We start from the raw sequence: 18,084 nt of genomic DNA on the forward strand, positions 1-18,084 counted from the left end.
AAACACCCAAAAACAAAAAAAAGATTATATTATTAGAGGAATGCTTGTGGGGTTTATTTAAATCAGTGGTTCTAAACCTTTGTGTCCTGGAGCCCTTTGGTAGTCTGATGGAGCTTTTCGACCCCTTTCTTGGAATCACGTTCTTAACTGCAGAAAATGAAACACATAGGAAACCAATTTCTAAAATATTTTTATTTTTTATGGAAGAATGCAGAAAGGAAACCAATATGTTGACATAGATATATTAAAAACAAATCCACCAACCTGAGGTTAAGAACCTCTGATTAATATTAGAAACACAAAATGGACATTACCAAAGGCAGTCAAAACAGGAGACTTTCTGGACTTTAAAACATCTGGAGGGGACTCTAGGTGGCACAGTGGATAAAGCACTGGCTTTGGATTTAGGAGGACCTAAATCCAAATCCAGCCTCAGGCCCTTGACACTTACTAGCTATGTGACCCTGGGAAAGTCACTTAACCCTCATTGCCCTGCAAAACAAAAACAAAAACAAAATCTCAGGGGTCAAGTCTGGGGATATCAGTTCATTAAAAAAACAAAATAATATTCAAAGTTAGGTTTTCAATCATTTTTTTTTACAAGAGATCCAGAATTTTTTGGACCTTTTTCTAAGTGAATTCTACAGCATGAGAATAATTTTACTCTTACCCCTCCCTTAGAATGAGAGAGAATGTTCTTTCAAATATAGCCCTGAACCCTTCAGTCACTGGGTCCAGGCACACTGTAGATTTTTTCTTGATAATTGGCAGTCTCCAATTCCTTGGCAGACCCCCAGGGGTATTCTACCCACAAAAGATCCAGATATTTGAAGTCAAGTAAATACTTTTGCTCTTTAGTATCTAGTTGGAACCCAAGTATTGGGTGAGATAATACTGTGTAGGGGTTGGGGAGGGAATGCACTAAATTAGGAGTCAGAAGACCTGGGTTCAAACGTGAGTGTCAGGTTTCTTATTTGTAAAATGAGGGCCTTGCTTGGATCAGGTGATCTAAGATCCTTTTCTTCTCTGACTTTCTATGATGCTAGAAAAACTGAGGCCAGAATTTAGATTCCATCTCCATCAAGAGGCATTTTTGACAAGCCATCCTCCTACTTCAACTGTCAAGATAGAAATTAGGTTAAGCAGAAGAGAAAATTTTGCAATTGTGAATATTTAGCAATGTGACTTTGAGGGACTTGGGGCTTAGTTTTTGGCAAGTTCCTATCTCTGGATGTCTTCAGAAGTTGTGTGTGTGTGTGTGTGTGTGTGTGTGTGTGCTCAGTATGATTTGAGTGATCCTGGTGGAAAGGATGACTAATCCTGGTCCCTGGAAGTTTACGAGGAAAGCAGGCTTACAAAGCTTCCCACAGTGCACAGTTTTGATACTGTTTGCATGTTGTTGCAAAAGTCCATCGCTCTAATGCCAGTATTTTTCTCAGTGATGATATATGTCTGCTTGGTCTGGAACACCAAGACCTCAGAAGAATTAATTTTGCAGATGACCCAAATGCCAATGTAGAGACAAGGCAGGAAGAAGCATGGTTAACTGGAAGAAGTGTTGTATTTAAAGTCCACAGACCAGGGACTGAATCCAGACTCTGAAGGCCCTAGAGGTCTCTTTAAGCTCTATAATTATGTTATACTCTGGAATGAGCAGAGACAGCACGCCTGGGCCCCGCCCCCCCTCCCCCCTCCCCCCTCGCCAAGGCCCAAGTTAAACTAATCAAAACTAGCCAAAGTGTTTGGTCTCTAAGTATAAGCCAGGGAAAGTGGTGAGGATTCTGACCCAGGAACAGGCATAAATTGCTTTCTAAAAGGTTGTGTGTTCTCTGTGGGGAAGGGAATTGGGGAGGGAGTAAAAGTGAGTACATGTGTCTCTCCAATTAATGGCAAGCTGAAGAACTGATGTATGAATCAGTCAGCAGTTCAATCAATATCCACTTTTTTCCATCTTCTAGGGCTTCCCACATCTACTGGTCTCCTCCCATCCAAAGACATATATAGCCATGCAGGAAAGGAATGGTGGGGGAGCTTCTGAGAGACTGGGAGTCCACAGTCACTCCTGTAGAATGGACAGTGAGAGACCATATTTAATAATCTCTCCCACTAAGTTTACATTGCCTTTGTAGAAACAGCTGCAAGCATCTGGATACATATGAACAATTAATGACTCCATATGCATTTCTTAAGTACCCCCCACATACAAAACACTAATGTCCTCTGGGGGCTACAAAGTTATTTAAAGTCCACTTTGACCTCAAGAAGTTTGTAATTTAGCTGGGGAGACAATATAATTGCACACATATTATTGACTCTATGAGGTAGTGCATGGGACATGCCAAATGGGTGATATGATAGATAAATTCAATTCAAAGACAGGAAAGAGAACTGCAGGTTTATGTGGTCAGAGGTTTCCTGGAGGGGTTGAAGGATTTGGGTTGTCCTTGAAATAAGGAAAGGATTCAGAGAGGCAGAGAGGAGAGAGAGGCAACCATAGATGAGCTAGTCAGTGTTTAATAACTGGTTCTCCCCTCGAAAATTATGCATGAAACATTTTAAAGTTTAATCTGCATTATTAATATTTTCTCTATCACTTTCTTAAGTCTAGATGGTCTACAAAACAATAAATCAAGTCCAGATTTGTAGCATTTGCTGATTCTGAAAATTTAACAATTAGGGATTCTCACCTTATCCCAGTAGGCAACATTCACCAAGACATAAAACTAGGAAATTTTAGGGCCATTGGAGGGGATGATGGAAAGGCCACCATGGCTGAAGAGAGTCACACAAGGAAGGAAACAGTGGCAGACAAGATTGAGGGTTGGGGACAGATCATCATGGTTTTGAATTCTGGGATAACGAATTTGTACATTATCCTGTAGTCACTGGGAAGTCATGGATAGTTTCTAATTAGGGGAAAAACATGATAAAAGTGGTGTTATAGGAAAAGTTAGGAGTCTAGGTCAAAGGTCACCAACTTGAGTAAATGAGAAATAGCTCCTCATTCAGAAAAGATATTAATGATTTCCATGTCAGAACTTCAGCAGTTTTATCTTGGGGACACTGACTAATTGTAGGTAGGACCAGTATTTGAATGGGATTCTAAGAATTCCAAAGGATTCCTATCATCCCTGATACTAGGGGCCACATATAGGGGGAAGAAAAATACTACTGTATTATAAAGGAAAGATGAAATGGAAGGGAAATTCTCTACAAGCACAGATAGGGATAAATGATTGGGGCTGGTTCATCCTGCACTCAAATCATCTGAAGACTAGAAATGTTTTGCTCTTTCCTGCTATTTAAAGGGCAGTCTCTCCTCAGTGGAAGACTGTGGCAGCAGTGGGGAGAAGTCAGGCAAAGAAAAGGCTTGAGCTGGGAGATTAAAGGCTTTGGAAGTGTATTTGGAGAACAGTCCCTCTATTTAGGTAAGTGGGTCATCCTCACACCTTTAGATTCTTTGCATATCTTACCAGCCACAAGCCAAACAGGTTTGAAAGTCCTCTGGGCCTCAAAGGAGGGACTGTGGGACTTCCTCATTTCTGTCACCTTTCCCAGCTCTTGCTAGTGCTCAAGCTTTCAAAGCCAATATTTCTGTCCCATTTCCAGGGCGGGGACCTAAACAGAGTTAGGGCCAGATCTTTTCTTTGGGTTCCGTGGCTGTAGGAGAATGTCCATGAAGAATCCATTCAGATAGGACCAAACCAAAGAGTTGGGAATAATGGTTAATAAGGGAATAAAGATGCCAGACCTAGACACCTGTGTGGTCTAATGGTTCTAATGATGAACTTAGAGTCACTTAGTCAATAAGGATTTATTAAGTACCTGTTATGGGCCAGGGACTGTTCTAAGTGCTGGAGACACAAAGAAGGGCAAAAGACATTTCCTATCCTCAAGGAGAACACAATCTAATGGGGGAGACATCATGCAAGCAATTATGTACAGATAAGTTATGTATAGGATGAATAGGAAATACTCAACAGAGGGAAGGCACTAGAATGAAGAAGAGATTGGGAAAGACTTCTTGTAGAAAGTAAGGGAGGCAGCCAGATGTGGGCTGGTAGATGTTTAACAACTGGCTCTCAAAAAAATATGCTTTTTAGCTGGAATTTAAAGCCAGGGAAGCCAGTAGGCAGAGTGAGGAAGGAAAGCATTCCAGGTAAGGATACTGAAAGACAATATGTGAAGCCAAAAGTTGGAGTATCTTTTTTATTTTATTATTATTATTATTTTTAGTGAGGCAATTGGGGTTAAGTGACTTGCCCAGGGTCACATAGCTAGTAAGTGTTAAGTGTCTGAGGCTGGATTTGAACGCAGGTACTCCTGACTCCAGGGCCGGTGCTCTATCCACTGTGCCACCTAGCTGCCCCCTGGAGTATCTTTTTTGAGGAACAACAAGGTGGAGCAGTGGATAGAGCACTGGGCCTAGAGTCAGGAAGACCTGAATTCAAATTCAGCCTTAGACACTTACTATCTATGCTACCCTGGGAAAGTCACTTCACCTCTGTTTGCCTCATCTATAAAATGGGATAATAATAGTGCCTACCTCCAAGGGTTGTTGTGAAGAACAAATGAGATAATAATTGTAAAGCATTTATCATGGTGCTTGGCACAAAGTAAGACCTATATAAATGTTAGCTATTAAGGAGGTTAGTGCCATTGGATCAAAGAGTATAGATAGGGAGGGGCCAGATTATGAAGGGCTTTGAATGCTAAACAGAGAATTTGATATTTGCTTCTGGAAGTGGAAGGGAGTCACTGGAATTTTTTGAGTGGGGTGGGGTGGGGGGGGCAGTGGCATGGTTGGACTTGTGCTTAAGTAAAATTGCTTTGGCAGCTGATTGGAGAATGGACTGCAAATGGGATGAGGCTGGTGGCAGGCAGACCCACCAGCAGGTTATTGCCATGAGGAGCATGAGGAGATAGATGAAAGCCTATACCAAGGTGGTGGCAATGTCAAAGAAGTGGGAATATTTGAGAGATGTAAAGGTAAAATCAAAAGGCCTTGGAGGGGCAGCTAGGTAGCACAGTGGATAGAGCATTGGCCCTGGATTCAGGAGGACCTGAGTTCAAATCCGGCCTCAGACACTTGACACTTACTAGCTGTATGACCCTGGGCAAGTCACTTAGGCCCAATTGCCTGATGAAAAAAGAAAAAAAAAGAAAGTCACTCCTTTTTGGGGCGGCTCGGTGGCACAGTGGATAAAGCACCGGCCCTGGATTCAGGAGTACCTGAGTTCAAATCCGGCCTCAGACACTTGACACTTACTAGCTGTGTGACCCTGGGCAAGTCACTTAACCCCCATTGCCCCGCAAAAAAAAAAAAAAAAGAAAAAATTGGGGGGCAGCTAGGTGGCGCAGTGGATAGAGCACTGGCCCTGGAGTCAGGAGTTCCTGAGTTCAAATCTGGCCTCAGAAACTTAACACTTACTAGCTGTATGACCCTGGGCAAGTCACTTAACCCCAATTGCCTCACTTAAAAAAAAAAAAGAACAAGAAAAAGAAAAGTATCTCTTTAAAAAAAAAAAAGGCCTTGGAAAGAAATTGTAGATGGGAGATAAGAATTAATGAGGAGCTAAGAATACTACCTATGTTGTGAGCCTGGGGTCCAGGAAGGGTGGTGATATCCTCCACAGTAATAAGGAAGTTTAGAAGCAAGGGAGGCTGGTTTGGGGAGAAAGATAATGAGTTCAGTTTTGGATGTGTTAAATGTAAGAGGTCTAGAGGCTATCTACTTTGAGATGTCTAATAGGGCAGTTGGATATGTGAGACTGGAGTTCAGCAGATTGGGTAACTTCCATGATAAAAAAAAAAAATTCCAAGTAGAGTTGAGAATCAGCAGCAGCAGCATAGAGATAATAATTGAATCCCATGAAACATGGGAACTGCTGAGATCCTCATGTGAAATAGTATATAGAGAGAAGAGAAGAGTTAGACTTCTATTCAAATTCAGCCTCAAATGTTTGCTAGCTCTGTGACCCTGGGCAAGTCACTTAACCTATGTCAGCTTCAGTTTCCCCTTTTATAAAAATGGGGATGACAATAGAACCTATCCCAGAGGTTTGTAAGGATAAAATGAAAAAGCATACATGATTGTTGTTGTTTGTCCTTGTTCTTGAAGAGGACCAATGACATCAGAAAGGTGATGTCATGACTTGCACATGAATTGGATTTAAGTGAGGCAGGGGATATGCAAAGTGCAGTGTAAAACTTTAAAGTGGTATGTAGATACTGAAGCAGCAAGGTGGCCCAGTGGATGGAGTGCTGGGTCTGGAGTCAGAAAGACCTGAGTTCAAATATGGCCTCAGACACTAGCTGGGAGACCCTGGGCAGGGCACTTAACCCCTATTTGCCCAAGTTCCTTATTTGTAAAGTGGAGGCATACTAAAGAAGGAAATGACAAACCATTCCAGTCTCTTTGCCAAGAAAATTCCAAAAGGGATCCTAAAGAGTTGGATATGACTGAAAAAACTAAACAATATTAGGTAGAAGCTATTGTTATTACTTGGTGCCTGGACTCTCAAAATCTTCCATAGTGTAATCTCTGGAACCTCCTGTTAGCTTGAAAGGTCTGGGGCTAAATTATGCGTTGTCTTGAGAGGACCGGCATAGTTAAATTGGGGGAAGCTCCTCACCAGAAAGAGACACTGGGAAATGTTTTGGCACAGCGATTTATGAAGATAACCTCATGGTACAGTGGAAATGAGAATGGATTTGTAATAAGGTGACCTGGGTTCAACCTCTACTCTGCAAAATAATGTCTGTGTGACTTTGTCGTTCAGCCATTTTCAGTTGTGTCTGACTTCGTGACCCCACGTGGGTTTTTTTGGCAAAGGTACCAAAGTGGTTCGCCATTTCCTTCTCCAGCTTATTTTGCAGATGAGGAAACCGAGGCAAACAGGGTTAAGTGACTTGCCCAGGGTCACTCAGCTAGTAAGTGTCTCAGGCCAGATTTGAACTCAGGTTTTCCTGACTCCAGGCCAGGAACTCTATCCACTGTGCCACCTAGCTGCCCTATGTGACTTTATGCAAGTCATTTAATTTCTGTATATCTCGGGTTCTTCATCCATAAACTAAGGGGACTGATCTCTAAGGTCCCTTCCAGCTCTAAATATTATGCATTTGCTAAGGCATGGGGTGGGGGTGGGGGAAGGTGGTGGGGGTTGGGGGTGATGTAGAAGATAATATTTTGGAAGGACTCCCATAACCTATGAAATTACCCACAGGTGGTCCAAAATGTGAGGGAGAAAGGCAATGTAGTAGAGCAAAAAGATTAATGGATTTAGCGTGAAAGGACCTGGGTTAAAATCTCAGTTCCTCTACTTACTACTTGTGTGACTTTGGACAGAGATCTCATTAAATGTTACTCAGACTCAATTTCCTTATCTGTGGAATGAAATAGTTGGATTAGATGACCACTAAATTCCCTTTCAGGTCAAATGTATGATCCTGTTATCTTTTGAACATTCTAAAAGCCATTAGATTAAGGTGAATATCACTGAAAGAGAGAGCAAAAATGAATGACTTCACCTAAAATTTACTCAACTTTCTTCTCTTCTTCCTCCCTTTGTCTTCTCTTTTTCTTCCCTTCATCTCATTTCCCCTTTTCCTTTTTTCTTCCTTTATGAATAAACCCTTTCTCTTCTTTGGTCTTCTCTTTATAATCTCCCATTTCTCCCCTCTTTTTCTGTGATCATTCCTGACATAACCTTCATGTGGAATTTAATTACATTCTAGAAAAGAAGGAAGAAAACAAACTTTTATTAAGCCCCCTACTATATACCACACACTATGCTAAGTGCTCTACAATTATCTCATTTGGTTCTCACAAGAATCCTGGGAGGTAGGTGTTATTATTATCACCCCCATTTTACAGTTGAGGAAACAGGCAGATAGAAATTCAGTGACTTGCCCACTTTCACAGAGCTAGTAAGTGCCTGAGTTTAGAGTGAAATAATTATTGAACGAAAATTTACGTTTCCCTTCCATGGTTTTAAAAGAATTCTAGGAGCTAATTGTGTATTTCTTTTTCTATGAGAGGATACATCTAAATTAAGTTGTTTTTTTCTATATGGCCCTCAGTTTACTTTTCCTCTTCTTCCACGGACCTGGAGAGACATGTTTCTCCCTGATCTAAATTGTGTTTGTTATTTCCTAGACCAAACTTTGTCTTAAAGAGGCAGTATAGATACAGGCCTAGGAAGACCTGGGTTCAAATCTTGCCTCTTACCTTTGCTATGTGATCCTGGACAATGGAGATAGCCAATGATTCTGGCAGACCTATTCTATGGTGAACTCCAGTCCAAAAAAGTTGGAGAAGTTAGGGGTGGTGGAGTACTTTTCTGGGACTTAGCCATCAGCTTTTGGGGAGTTGAATGTCTAAATCCCTCCAGACATTGACCCCTTCCACCATTTCCAACATTTTAAATCTACTACCTTATTTGAACCACTCTAGTCAGACCTGTCACCATTGTCCAAGATTGGGATCCTGCCAGAATTTCCTGCTTCTCTTGAGTTATGAGATGAAATTTGGAATGTAGTCTTTGGGTGCCATCTAGTGTCTTTATGGGAGATGAACCAGCACCAAATTATGTGAGAAGTATGTCCAGGCCAGACAACAGAGTCCAGGCAGAGTTTATTTTAACAAGAAAAAAATATAATTCAATAAATATTTCTTATCTGTCTGTTATGTATTAAGCACTGGGCTGAGTTGGAGGACATGCACATTTATGAAATGGTTGATGCCTTCACGGAGCTTATAGTCTAAAAGAGGATAAGATACCAATAATAAACTATTATATCATAAGAATTTTAGAGAAAGTGTGAAGTCAGAGAGTGCTGTCTTGGGAAGCTTTATTTCCCCTTTTCTAGTGAATCATGCCCACTTTAGGGGAATAATAATTTTAATCCTAATAACAATGGTAATCCAGTTGAATGTAAATGCCCTAAAGACAGGGACTGTTTAATTTTTTGTCTACTTGTCTCCCAAATGTGTCTTGTATATTATTCCCAGGGTAGCTCTTATTCATTTTTCTTGTTCAGAATCTCCTCACTTTTCTTTTTTTGTGGTAAACTTAATAATCATCATCAAACAAAAAAATGTTTTAATAAAGGAAGACCAAGAAAATAGGACTATATTTGAAACTGAGGACTTCTGTTACATGCAGTTATATATATATATATATATATATATATATATATATATATATATATATAAATTTAACAAGGTAGTAACAAAATCAAAATTTGTATCCCTTTATGAACTTCTTTTCATTTTCTTTTATGTATTTTAAAATGTTTTATTGATACTTTCTTCTTTCTTTTCTTTTTCTTTCTTTTCCTTCCTTCTTCCTTCCTTCCTCTCTCTTCTTTCTTTCTTTCTCCCTCCCTTTTCCCTCCTTTTCTTCCTTTGCATTTCTTTCACAACCCACTTACTCATAACCCCCCAGTAGAAGTTCTCTTTCATAACAAAAATGTATGGCTAAGCAAAATACATTAACAAATTGTTTTCCTTCTCTGTATCTCTAATCCCACCTATCCTTTAAGACCAAGGTCAAGTCCTACCCCCTTCATGAAAGTTTGCCTGACCACTGCAGCCCACATTTTCATTAGAGAATAATAAGATCAAGAGCTGGAAGGGACCTTAGAAATCATTACTTAGCTCCCATAATACTGATTTTTCTGTATCACCCATTTGGCACAAATACTACACAAAAGTCAAAAAGTGAATCCTCATCCCTTTCATGGGTCAATATGGAATTCATAAATCCTACTGAGTTACAGAATACCAGAAGGGACCTCAGAAAGCCCTAGTCCACTCTATAACCAAGCTGGAAATCCCTCCACAACAGTCATCATCATCATCATCATCATCATTGTTGTGACCATCCAGTCTCCACTTAAAAATCTCTAGTGATGGAACACTCCCTCCCTCCTGAGATAAGTCCATTCCACATGTGGACAGTTCCAATTACAGTTATCCCTTCCACAGTGACATTTTACCCATCATAGTTTTGATATATCATGGGGTTAGCATAAGAAATTAAATGGGATTTTTGGGGGAAGTTTCGCAGAAGCCACAGACAATATGCAAAGGTAATAGAGTGACACAGAAGTTTAGAAATTCAGAAATGCATAAAATATATGTATATTATTGTATAATATCAACACATTTTATCTTTTAATACCATACTAATTCAGACTTCTTCTCTGGTAAGAAGGGAGGGCCGGGGCAGCTAGGTTGCACAGCAGATAAAGCACCAGCCCTGGATTCAGGAGGACCTGAGTTCAAATCCACCCTCAGACACTTGAAACTTACTAGCTGTGTGACTCTGGGCAAGTCACTTAACCCTCATTGCCCTGCAAAAATAAAAAAAAAAACAAACAAAGAAGGGAGGGCCAAAAAACTTTTTTTTTTTAAGTGAGGCAATTGGGGTTAAGTGACTTGCCCAGGGTCACACAGCTAGTAAGTGTTAAGTGTCTGAGGCCAGATTTGAACTCAGGTACTCCTGACTCCAGGGCCAGTGCTCTATCCACTGCTCCATCTAGCTGCCCCCAAAAAACTTTTATGTGGATTTTCCAGATTCTTGGGGGGGGAAAGGGGGGGGAATAACATGCCCCTAACCCGCATGATGTGGAAGGGATAATTGTGCTAGGAGGATTCTTTTTATATTAAACCAAAACCTGTAACTCTCTACAACCCTCCACAACTTTCATCTATTGCTTTCAGTTGTATCCTCTTGGTCTAAGCAGAATGGTTTAATCTCTCTCTCTCATATGACAGTTCTTCAACCATTTGAAGGCAAATATCTTGTTCCACTTAGGTATCCTTCTTTAGGTTAAAAATTCCAGCTTCTCTCAATTGATTCTTGTATGGCATGGTCTCTAAATCCCTTTCCATCCTAATATCTTTCCCCTGCATGTACTGCAGTTTGCCACTGCTCTTCCTAACACATAGTTTTCAGAACTGAATATAATACTCTAGATGTGGTCTGTCAAAGCAGAGCACAGCTGAACTATTTATCACCATCTTCATTCTGCTTCTATTAATGCTTCCTGAATTAGGACTACTTTTTGCCACTATATCTTATAGATGTCTCATGCTGAACATGCAGTGCACTAAAATCTTCAATCTCTTTAACATCAAACTGTTAGGTCTCCACCCTATTTCCATTTCATCTCCAAACCATGTCTCCTCCATTGCATTCTTATGAATTTGGTTTTCTGGATTCACATATGGAACTTTACACTATGCTTGTGAAATTTCATCTTAGATTCAGTTCATCATTCTATCCTAGAGAGATCTCTTGCATCCTGACTCAGTCATCTCATGCTTTAGCTGCCACTATAAACCTTGTGTCATCTGTAAAAGCATGCCATCTGAAAGGACTCACATATACAAATATATAGAGAATGGCACTTTTTGTTGTAGTGAAGAACTGGAAACAAAGTGGATACCCATCAATTTGGGAATGGCTGAAGAACTCAGGTTGTGTTAATGTACTGGAATATTCTTGTATTTTAATATCTGATAAATATGAAAGATTCAGAGAAATGTGAGAAGATTTATATGAACTGATGCAGAATCAAATGAGCAGAATCACAAGAACAATTTGATCACCATTTGTCAGAAGGAAAACATCTCTGAAAGGTCTCAGTATTCTAATTGAGTACAGTGACCAATATTATTCCTTCAGAAGACTAATGATGAAACAGACCTTTTGCCTCCTGGCAGGCAAGTCAATTAACAGTTATTATGCATCTATTAAATGCCAGGCACTGTGCTAATCATTAAGGATACAAAGAAAGGCAAAAAAGAGAGATTATGGATTAGAGGTGCAGAATGAAACATAAATTTCAAGACCTGACCAGTGTGTTAATTTGTATTGCTTGGCTATGCTTTTCTCCAGGATAAGGTGACTATTGGGTCAGCTTGGTGGTGATGTGGGAACTGTTAGAGATGAAAAAAAACATCAACATAATATTTATAAATATACAAAAGAAAACAAAAAGTAGGTCAGAAAGGGCTATAAGCAAGAACATTTTGTTATTACCTTGTTAAAATGAAAATACATTGGGACATATAGATGGTGCAGTGGATAAAGCACCAGCTCTGAATTCAGGAGGACCTGAGTTCAAATCCAGCCTCAGACACTTGACACTTACTAGCTGTGTGACCCTGGGTAAATCATTTAACCCTCATTGCCCCGTGCCCCCAAAAAGATTAGTATACATAAAACTGACCAAACTGGACATTGGTGGTTTTTTTTTTTAATTTTGCAACAAACATTTATTTTATTTTTTTCCAGTTACATGTAAGGGTAGTTTCCAACATTCATTTTCATAAGATTTAGAATTCCAAATTTTTCTCCCTTCCTCCCTTCCTTTTCTCCCCCCTCCACAAGATCTCAACCAGGTTATATATGTACAATCCACAAGTGTTCTTTTTATCAGTTCTTTCTATAGGGGTGCATAGTAACCTTTCTCATTAGTTCCTTGGGATTTTCTTGGATCATTGCATTGCTGAGAGTAGTTAAGTCATTCTCAATTGCTCACTGAACAATACTGCTGTCACTATGTACACTGTCCTCCCAGCTCTGCTCACTTCACAATACATCGATGTTCATTAGTCTTTCCAAGTTTTTCAGGGATCATCCTGTTTGTCATTTCCTGCAGCACAAGACCATTCCACTATAATCATATAGCACAGTTTTTTCCATCATTCCTCAATTGATGGACATTCCCTTGATTCTTAATTCTTAGCCTCCACCAAGAGTTGCTATAAATATTTTTTGTACAATTCTCCCCCTTTCTCTTTTTCACGATTACTATTTTTAACTGTTTCCCTTCCATTCTATTCCCTTCCCCATGATATTTATTCTATTATCCATCTTCTTTCATCCTATCACTCTTCAAAAGGGATTTGCTTCTGTCTGTCCCCTCCCTGACTCTGCCCCTCCTTCTTTTGCCCCTCTCTCTTCATCCCCTTCCCCTCCTATTTTCCTACAGGTTTAGAGAGATTACTCCACCCAATTGAGTGTGTACATTATTCCCTCCTTGAGCCAATTCTAATGAGATTGAGGTCTTTGAGCCAATTCTGATGAGTGTTAGGTTTATTTACTGCCCAGATTAGATAGATTACTCCACCCAGTTGGGTGTGTGTTAGTCCCTCCTTGAGGCAGCTCTGATGAGTTTAAGGTCTTTGAGCCTTTTCTGATGAGTGTAAAATTCATTTACTGCCCTGCTCCTCTCCCATCTCTTCCCCTACTCCATAGGCCTTTTCCTGTTTCTTTCATGTAGGATTTCACCTCTGCCCTCCCCCTCCCCCAGTACATTCCCTTCACCCCTCAATTTAACCCTAAAGATGTCATCACCTAGCTAGGTGACACAGTGGACAAAGCATCATTCCTGGACCCAGGGGTATCTCAGCCAAAACCCAGCCTCAGACATAAGACAGTCACCCACTGTACCACCCCAGGTATGTCCCCCAGCTCCAATTTTTTATAGTTTTCTAGGTTCTTGTATTTGAAAGTCAGATTTGCCATTCAGTTCAGGTCTTTTCATCACAAATATCTGAAAGTCTTCATTTTCATTAAAGTCCCATTTTTTCTGCTGAAAGATTATGCTGAGTTTTTCTGGGTAGGTGATTCTTGGTTGTAATCCCATTTCCTTTGCCCTCTGGAATATCATATTCCATGCCCTCTGGTCCTGACTGGGGCTCCACAGTACTTGAATTCTTTCTTTTTGGCCACTTGCAATATTTTCTCCTTGACCTGAGAGCTCTGGAATTTGGCTATAATATTCCTAGGAGTTTTCCTTTTGGGATCTCTTTCTGGAGGTGATCGGTGGATTCTTTGAATTTCTATTTTAGCTTCTTCTAGAATTTCAGGGCAATTTTCCTTGAGAATATCTTGGAAGATGGTGTCTAAGCTCTTTTCTTGATCAGGTTTTCAGGTAGACCAATAATTTTCGAATTATCTCTCCTGGACCTATTTTCCAGGTTAGTAGTTTTTCCCAAAAGATATTTCACATTGCCCTCTATTTTTTTATTCATTTGGATTTACTTTATTGTGTCTTGGTTTCTCATAAAGTCACTGGATTCCATTTGTTCAGTCCTCATTCTTAGGCAATTATTTTCATCAGAGAGCTTTTGTACCTCCTTTTCCATTTGGCCAATCTGGCTTTTCAAGCTGTTGACTTTTTTCTCATGTCTTTCCTGCATCACCCTCATTTCTCTTTCTATTTTTTCCTCTACCTCTCTAACTTTATCTTCAAAGTCCTTTTTGAGTACCTCTATGGCCTGAGACCAATTCATATTTTTCTTGGAAGCTTTAGATATAGGGGCCCTGATGTTGACATCTTCCTCTGAGGGTGCACCTTGGTCTTCCTTGTTACTGAAGAAACATTCTATGGTCCTCACCTTTCTCTGTCGGCTCATCTTGCCTTTCTTTTACTTGACTTTTAGCTCCTTAAAGTGGGGCACTGTTTCCAGGCTGCAGTATCCCAAGCTTCAGACGTCCCAGGTGATATGATTTAAGGAGGATGAGGTTCTTCACTTGCCTGGCCTGTTCCCTGGTCTGTAGATGACCACAAGCCAATTTGCTGATCAACCAGCTTTGTGTGTTGTGGTTGTTAGCTCTGACAAGCCTGTGCCCCTCCCCCACCTGGGCCACTGCTACTCAAGCCTGCCTCCTGGTTCTCAGCAGGGGTGAAAAATCCAAGTTCTGCCTCAGCACCAGCATAGACCCCTGTAGTCTCCCCCCTGCCCAGGGCTCAGCCCTCTCACCAGACTGTGAGCTTGGTTCCAGATGACACTGGCGCTTCCCAAAGTGGAATAGGCTCCCTGGAGAAATAATGGTTTCCCCCTCCTTGGAGGTCTTTGAGCAGAGGCTGAATGGAACCTTGTTAGGTAGATTATGGTGGGGGTTCTTTTTATATATGGGTTGGACTAAATGTCTGAGTTCCCTTCCATCTCTCAAATTCTGTGATTCTGTGTATTTTCCTTCTGGGTCAAAGGAAATCACTGAGGAAGTAGGAATGCTTTTTAGGGGGAGGGTCAATGCGGGTTAAGTGACTTGCCCAGGGTCACACAGCTAGTAAGTGTCAAGTGCCTGAGGCAAGATTCGAACTCAGGTCCTCCTCAATCCAGGGCTGGTGCTTTATCCATTGTGCCACCTAGCTGCCCCCCCCCCCAGGTAAGAATTTTAATGGGAAATGGGATACAAGTTCTATTTTGAGATCTTCCCAGATCTCTTAGTAGGAGAAAACTGACCAATTTTGATTAATTTATAAAATATTACATGAGAATGATTTTGCATTTTAACTCCTATCATTAGATTGAGTCAAGAGGACCTTGTGCCAAAGCACTAGGAGGTAGGGCTCCTGGGCATTGATGCCCAACTACTTGCTTTTCCTCCTCCTGTATCCAGGGAGAGGGTGAGTGTTTCAGTATAGGGTGGTGCCCCCCATGGAAAGGTTAACTGTATCAGCTTAACAGCCCCTTTTCATGTGGGTAGTATCAGTCTTAACTCCATCTACATGTTGGACTTCTACTTATTCAGTCATCTTGCTCCTGTCTTTCTCTTATCCATAGTGTTAACCTTAAAAGACTTTGTGATGGAGCTTCTATTCCCTTGCTCTACCAGTAATTTAGTAATACTTTCAAAAAAGGAAAAGAGTCTAGCTTGAAATGAAACAGCCCTGATGTATCCATGCTGACCCTTAGTCAGTCAGCCAATAAGCATTTAAGTGCCTACCATGAACCAGTCAGTTATTCATTGTGTTAGTCTCTGAAGATACATAAACAGAAGTCCCAGCCCTCCAAGAACTCACATTCTATAGATGGGGATGCAACATCCACAAACATAGGCATTTATGAAATATATACAAAATAAGCACAAGAACTATTGGGGGGGGGATTAGGAAATCTCTAGTGTAGAAGGTGATCCTTGAACTGAACCTTAGAGAAAACTAGGGATTTTTAGAGACAGGTGTGAGGGAGAAGTACATTCTAGTCATGAGTATTGGGCATGAGGAACAGTAAGAAATCCAGTTTGACTGGATTATAAAGTGTATGAATGGAGTGAACATATAATAATAAGGCTGAAAAAGTATATTGGGGCCAGATTGTGAAGTGCTTAAAATTTTTTTTTTAAGTGAGGCAATTGGGGTTAAGTGACTTGCCCAGGGTCACACAGCTAGTAAGTGTTAAGTGTCTGAGGCTGGATTTGAACTCAAGTACTCCTGACTCCAGGGCTGGTGCTCTATCCACTGTGCCACCTAGCTGCCCCAGAAAGCTTGAACTTTGCTATCAGTAACAAAAAGGCTATAGGGAGGGAGGGAAGGTGACAGGACTGGTCTGAACAGACTAGCAAGAAGAGTAGGTATGTATCTTGTTCCAGAGAAAGAGGGCAAGACTTGGATGGTGGCTGTGGGAGTGAGTGAAGGTAGACTTATCACACTGTGAGCAGTGATTCTCCTATCTTTTGACTCATTGTCTACCTTCCCCTGGTCACTGACCAGATTTTAGTGAAGCTTCAGAGATGACTTAACATGAGTCACTGAAAATGACTGTCCTCCAAGTGCCATCCTCTATGGTGCCCAGATAAGAGGAGCTTAAGGAGGCATGCAACAAGTTCATTGCTTTGAGGTTGTTGTCCTCTGAAGCAACATGCTTTCCCTACTGCCTTGGTTTTTTTGTTTGTTTGTTTGTTTGTTTTTAGTGAGGCAATTGGGGTTAAGTGGCTTGCCCAGGGTCACACAGCTAGTAAGTGTGTGTTAAGTGTCTGAGGCCGGATTTGAACTCAGGTACTCCTGACTCCAGGGCCAGTGCTCTATCCACTGCGCCACCTAGCTGCCCGCTGCCTTGGTTTTTTTTGTTTGGTTTTTTTGGTGGTTTTTATTGTTGTTGTTGTTTTGTGAGGCAATTGTGGTTAAGTGACTTGACCAGGGTCACACAGCTAGTAAGTGTCAAGGGTCTGAGGCTGGATTTGAACTCAGGTCCTCCTGAATCCAGGGCCAGTGCTCTATCTACTACTGCCTTGTTTTTTAAAAAATTTGTTTTATTTTTAATTTATGGAATAAAACAAATATTTCCATAACATAGTATAATAAAAAAGATAATTGCACAGGAAACTACAAATCTTTTGTGTACACCTTGCTATTCCTTTTGTAAAAAAATATTAACTCTAATCTGTAAAAAAATATTAGCTCTGTCTTCTCCACTGAGCCAATCTGTAAGCTTTTAAATTAATATGGGAAGAGCCAATTGGGAGGCTCCCCCTCCCCCACTGCCTCTCCCAGACTGATAAAAAAAAAGATTAAGAAGCCTCTTTCAATATAACTCAAACACAGGGTTTATTTATGAGAATAAACTTAAAGATAAGGATAAAGCAAGAAATACAACCTGTGAACTTTGGTACCCGGACTCTGCTGCTGCCTTTCTCCCTGCGAGTCTCTCTCCTGCCACCCTGAACTCTCAGTTGCTCCCTCTCCGTGGGTGTGGTAGCCGTCTGCCGCCTGCGCTCTCCTTCACTCTAGATCTCACTGCACTTCTTCTTGTCTCCTTTCTCAGTCCCCTACCAACCCCCTTTCTCAGTCTTCCTTCTCACTGTCCACCGCCCCGCAACTTTCTCAGTCCTCCTTTCACTGCTCTTCTCCTCTTACCGGCCGCTTTCACTACCAACTGACCTCCTTTCCTACGTCTTCACTATGTCCTTTCACTCTTCCTCCTGACTGACCTTCGAGTGTCTCTATGCCCCAGCCTATATATCCCTTCTTTCTCCTCAAACCTAGGGCCAGGCCACACCCATGCGCACCAAGATAATTCGTTGGCTCCCCCAGGCCTGGAGGAGCCCCATGCCGGGCACTCCTGGAGCTGGGGGCTGGGCAGAGGAAGCTCCGGCATTTCTGAGGCCCTTCATGCACATCCCTGCTGAGCAGGGTGTGGTTCGAGGCTTGCATGCCTGGGACAGTTTCAGGGAGCCCGTCACGCTGGGGGAGGGGTGGCCCATTTGGGGCACCTGAGGCCAATTTTAGCCGCCTACACTTTTAAATATATAATAAAGTTATCATATAGATTTCTTT

This window comes from Dromiciops gliroides, chromosome 2, assembly GCF_019393635.1.
Source record: "Dromiciops gliroides isolate mDroGli1 chromosome 2, mDroGli1.pri, whole genome shotgun sequence".
NCBI lineage: Eukaryota > Metazoa > Chordata > Mammalia > Microbiotheria > Microbiotheriidae > Dromiciops > Dromiciops gliroides.